Here is a 5,940-nt window from a genome sequence, read left to right as displayed (position 1 = left end):
CATCTCTCAGACACCAGTGAAGTGCACCTTCCCTCATCAGGGTTTCCTGGTGTATGGGTTGAATTGTGTCCCTCCCCCCAAAAAGATATGTTGAAATCCTAACCCCCAGTACCTCAGAACATGACCTTATTTGAGATAGGGTCTTTGACAGAGGTCACTAGGTCATTAGGGTGGACTCTAATCCAATATGACTGGTCTCCTTATTAAAAAGAAATATTTGGACAGAGAGACAGACATACATAGAGGAAAACAAAATGTGAAGAGACACATCTACACACCAAGGAAAGATCCTGGATCTCCTTCATAGCCCTCAGAAGGAAATAACCTGCTGACACCTTGATTCTGGGAATCTAGCCTCCAGAACTGTGAGACACTACACTTCTGTTGCTTAAGCCATCCAGTTTTGTGGTACTTTGTCCCAGGAAACTGATGTTCTTGGCTTCCTGTCCCCCCAGACCAAGCAGGTCAGGATCAAGGGAGAGCATATCTACATTTGAGCCAGTTTGATTTTGGATGGCATTCCACAGTGGAATGAGAAAATGAGCTCCACAAGGGCCAAGGAGTGTTATTAGGAATATTGTAAGGGCTTTTGTCCTTTACAAGGCAGAGTCTCTTGACCCAAAATATAAATGTAATGGACACATAGACTATGTGTGTGTGTGTGTGTGTGTGTGTGTGTGTGTGTGTGTCCCATTCCCATAGGAGAGTGGGTGCGAAATGGTTACCCAGAAGTAAGGTCCCCAGGAGACTCCCACAGGGCCTTGTTCAGGGTGGTGTACAGATGTTATCATGATTTCCAAAATCTGCCCCACTGAACAGCTCCTATTCAGCGTGGACTCCAGTCAGAAAGCAAACTACAGATTCGCCCATAAAAATAAATTAACATAAAAACATTAAGCTCCTTGAAAGGAAAGTTTCCACAGACATAAAGGGCCACAGCTTTAGCTGAATGAATGCCATGATTAAAAGGATAAATTCCTTCTTTTTCTAAAATCTGTTAAGAAAGCTGATGGCTTGGGGGGAAAAGTGTACTTGGGTTTAACTGAAACAAAACAGAGAAATCGGATTTTTTTAAACTATATAGATATGGATAGATTTAACTAGATAGATAATACGGTAAGTATTGTCCCAAATATGTATGTATGTGTCCGTCCCGTGCGTGCGGGGCATCTGGCCCCCCTGCTCCCGGTCGCCCAGCAAGTGGGAGGCAGCTCAGCCAGGTGCGTGGCGGGTCCTAAGGAGGAGGGGCGTTCCGTTAGGCGAGGGAAGCTGTATCCCCCCTGCTTTAGCGAGAGGTCCTGAAAGCTCACTGGGCCACCTCTGAGGCGTGAACTATGTAGCTGTCCCCCTCCTCCAGGGTGGCCCGGGGGCAGGGGGAGGGCCCCGCACGAGGCAGGGCGCCAGCTCTAGCATCTGAGAGGCCAAACGTGCAAGCGGCAGGGGACCCCCTTTGGCGTCCAGGGGTCCGAGGAGAGCAGCTCAGGGCTGGCAAGAGGCGCAGGGGACGTGGTCGGTGAACCAGCGGAGGCCCGAGGGCTGGCTGGGCGGCGGCGGGGCGTGGGGGGGGGCCCTGGCCCACGGCCGAGGGGGCCCGGCGGAGCAGAGAGCTCCAGCCACCCCGCTGGGGCCCGCCGGCTCCAGTAAGGGGCCCCGGATATCCCCGGCCCTGCCCGCCAGCCCGGCCCTCCTCGGCCGCCTCACGCCCCCTGGCGGCCGCAGCTGGCTCGCCCGCTCGCGCCGCAGTCCGGACCCGGGCGCTGAGCACCAGCACTGGGGAGTTGGGGGTAAGGCTGGGGGGTGGGGTGGGCTCGTGCCTCCCGGGGGCAGGGAAGAAGAAAGGGAGAGTTTCCACCGAAGGCACCTCTCTCAGTGTCTTCACGGATTGGGAACAGCTGCGACTCCCCCAAAGCACCTACCTACCAGGTCACCCACATCAGCTGGCCGAACTAAGCCCGAATTTGCCTGTCCACCCGGGGAAGATCCTCATTCCTCCTGAGGACCTCTTTGCCCGGCTCGTCTACAGGGATTCGGTAGCTTAATGCTTGCCAGCCCCACCAGTTGGATCACCTTAAGTATGTGTGATAGGGGAATCCCATCTTTTCAAATATACCACTTGCCAAGCCTGCCAGCCCACCCTGGAGGCTTGGGACTCGCCTATCATGTGAGCCTTAAAATAAACTATAGACAAACTCCTTAAAATAAATCTAAAGATAGGTCGATAGATAAATACAGATATAGGTTTATTAATAGATACAGATACAAGCTTACTGTATAGAGTGTATAGGTGTAGCTACATTCTCTTGGTTGTATCTCCAGAGGACTCTGACTGACGCAGTACCCCTAGCTCAGGCCCGACTGTCGCTCACCTACTTCACAACCTGGTTCCAGCAAGACCCCTCTTCTGTCTTACCAGTTTTTCCTCTCCAGTAGATGATTTCCTTCTGCATAAAACATACTGTTGTTTCATGTTTTAAGAAGCTTTGTTCTAGGGGCGCCTGGGTGGCTTAGTTGTTAAGTGTCTGCCTTTGGCTCAGGTCATGATCCCAGCGTCCCGGGATCGAGTCCCGTGTAGGGCTCCCTGCTCCACAGGAAGCCTGCTTCCCCCTCTCCTACTCCCCCTGCTTGTGTTCCCTCTCCCGCTGTGTTTCTCTCTGTCAAATAAATAAAGAAAATCTTTAAAAAAAAAAAGTCTTGTTTTGGAAATCGTAGAAGGTCTCTTCTAGCTACTATTCCATTTCTTTGATCCTCTTTGCAACAACATTCCTCTGCAGAGTTGTCTGTGCTCTGTCCCTAATTTCTCTCATCCCACCCTCTTTGTTTGCCTTCGCATTGTGAAACTGACACATAGACAAAAAGGTGGAGTGGGGGGTTAAGAACAAAAGCATAAAGCTTAATGATTTATCCAAAACAAAAACCCTTGCTATCACCCTCCAGGTCAAGAAATAGCACATTAGCAAGAGCACAGAAGCCTTCCTCCTGCCCCCTCTCACTTCTGACCCCATTCTGCCCCCAAAGGTAACCATCATCCCGACTTTTATGAAAACCACTTCCCTGATTGACTTGACTGTTTCACCATCTAGACATGCATCCCTAAATATCGTGCTTTAGTTTTACCTGTTTCTCGAACTTTAAATAATGGGATAATTAAAAATGTCTTCTGTTATTGGTTTCTTTCACTCAATATTGCGTTGGTAACATTCACTCATGTTGACATATGTAACTGCATTTCATTTGTTTTCATTACTTTATATTATCCCATTGCATTAGTTATCTATTGCTGTGTAACAAATTACCCCCAACTTAGCAGCCGGAAACCAACATTTACTATACGACCTATGTTCTGAGAGTCAGGAATCATTCGTGGTTTAGCTGGGTGTTCTGGCTTATAGTCTCTCAAGTCATTGCAGTCAAGCTGTTGCCTGAGGCTATAATCTCTGAAACCTTAACTAGGGCTGGAGGGTCCACTTCCAAATTCACTCACATGGCTGTTGACAAGAGATTAAATCCCGGCCATGTGGGCCTCTCCATAGGCGTGCTCATGACATGGATTCCCCAGAGCAAATAGTCTAAGAGAAAATATGGGAATGAGAGCTCTCACAATGGAAGCTGCAGTGTTTTTTATAACCGAATCTCAGAAGTGACACACCATCACTGTTGCTGTTTGCTATTAATCACAGAGACCAAGCTGGTCCAGTATGGGAGGGGACCAGCCCAGGATGTGAACACCAGGAGGAAGGGGGTCACTGGGGACCATCTCAGAGGCTGCCCATCACAACCTTTATATAAACATAGAAAAATTTATTTATCCATTCTATTATCAATCCACATTTGGGTTGTTTCTAATTTGGGACTGTTATGAATAGAACTTCTATGAGCATTCTTTTTTTTTTTTTAAAGATTTTATTTATTTATTTGAGAGAGAGAATGAGAGATAGAGAGTATGAGAGGGAAGAGGGTCAGAGAGAGAAGCAGACTCCCTGCTGAGCAAGGAGCCCGACATGGGACTCGATCCCGGGACTCCAGGATCATGACCTGAGCCGAAGGCAGTCGCTTAACCAACTGAGCCACCCAGGCGCCCGAGCATTCTTTTTTTATTATGTTATGTTAATCGCCATACATTACATCATTAGTTTTTGATGTAATGTTCCATGATTCATTGTTTGCATATAACACCCAGTGCTCCATGCAGTACGTGCCCTCCTTAATACCCATCACCAGGCTAACCCATCCTCCCACCCCCTTCCCTCTAGAACCCTCCGTTTGTTTCTCAGAGTCCTTATTCTCTCATGGTTCGTCTCCCCCTCTGATTTCCTCCCCTTCATTTTTCCCTTCCTGCTATCTTTTTTTTTTTTTAACATATAATGTGTTATTTGTTTCAGAGGTACAGGTCTGCGATTCAACAGCCTTGCACAATTCACAGCGCTCACCATAGCACATACCCTCCCCAATGTCTATCACCCAGACACCCCATCCCTCCCACCCCCCACCACTCCAGCAACCCTCAGTTTGTTTCCTGAGATTAAGAAATCCTCATATCAGTGAGGTCATATGATACATGTCTTTCTCTGATTGACTTATTTCTATGAGCATTCTTAATACATGTCTACTGGTACATATGTGCATGCATTTCTGTTGGTAAATACCTGAAAGTATAATTACTATGTCCATGCCTATGCATAACTTCAACTTTAGTAACTAATGGTAAACTACTTTACAAAGTGATCTACAAATTTATATTTTTACCGGAGCAGATGAGATTTCAAGGTGCTACATGTCCACCACTTGGTATTGCCCATTCTTCAACTTCTGCCTTCTGGTGAACAGGTAGTGATATCTCATTGTGGTTTTAGTTTGCATTTCTCTGATGGATAAAGAACTTGAACAGCTTTTCATGTATTTGTTTTGCCCTTCAGATACAGTGTTTTGTGCAGTAGACATGGAGACACGGCACTCAGATCCTCCTTCAAGGAAGGTCATGTTGCCTAGCGGCAGGGAGTGTGGTCGGCAGACAGACTCCAGCCAACAGTTCCTTCAGGGTTGGCCTTGATACAGAGAACCACCTTGTCAAGGTCATGCTCTTCCTGAGGAGCCCATGCTCACTGAGCAAGGTAGGACTATAAAGACACAGCCTTTACATCCTGGCACGAGACATACTAATGAGCAATATTCACTCCTGAGCACCCTCCTAGGCTGGTCCAGGCTTTGCTAGGTCTATGTCAAAGTTCAGCTCCTTTCTCTGCCCCTTTCTGCTTCCTCCCTCTTTTGTTCACAATAAACATCTTGGTTCTTAATAAATATCTGACACCACAAACCCCTTCTCAGTGTCTGCTTCTGAAGGACCCAATCTGTGACACAAAGTGTCTTTTTAAGCCTATTGCCAATTTTCCCATTGAGTTGTCTTTTTTTTTCTTACCAATTTGTAGGAGTCTTTTGTTTAGTATGGATTCAAGTGCTTAGTGAATTGTGTGTGTGACGAATAACTTCTCCCATGCTGGGACTTCCGGTTTTCATTTCTTTGTTGTGTCTTCGAAGAACAAAAGTCCTGCATTTGGATGTAACTCAATTTCTCAGGTTTTTTTTTTTTCCTTTTTAGACATGCTTTTTGTAGCCTACCTTAAGGTCATAAATATCTCCTATATTCTAAAAGCTTTTATTGTTTTGCCTTTCAGATTTAGACTTCCAAGCCACCTGGAATTAATTGTTGCATAAGGAATGAGAAGGGGACCATGTGTCGTTTCCCCCCGCCCCTGAATGGGTGTCCCATTGTCCCAGCACAGTGTTTTGAAAAAGCCTTCCTTTCCTTCGCTGTACCTGCCACATGCCAACCTGTCACGTACACCAGCTGTGTGAGTCTGTCCACCTGCGCCAGTCTGTTTCTGGATTTCCATTCTGTATCACTGACCTCTTTGCTTTTGTCCCAATACCACACTGCCCTAATTC

This window comes from Zalophus californianus, chromosome 7 (genome assembly GCF_009762305.2).
Source record: "Zalophus californianus isolate mZalCal1 chromosome 7, mZalCal1.pri.v2, whole genome shotgun sequence".
In the NCBI taxonomy this organism is placed as follows: domain Eukaryota; kingdom Metazoa; phylum Chordata; class Mammalia; order Carnivora; family Otariidae; genus Zalophus; species Zalophus californianus.
This window is presented reverse-complemented; position numbering follows the sequence as displayed.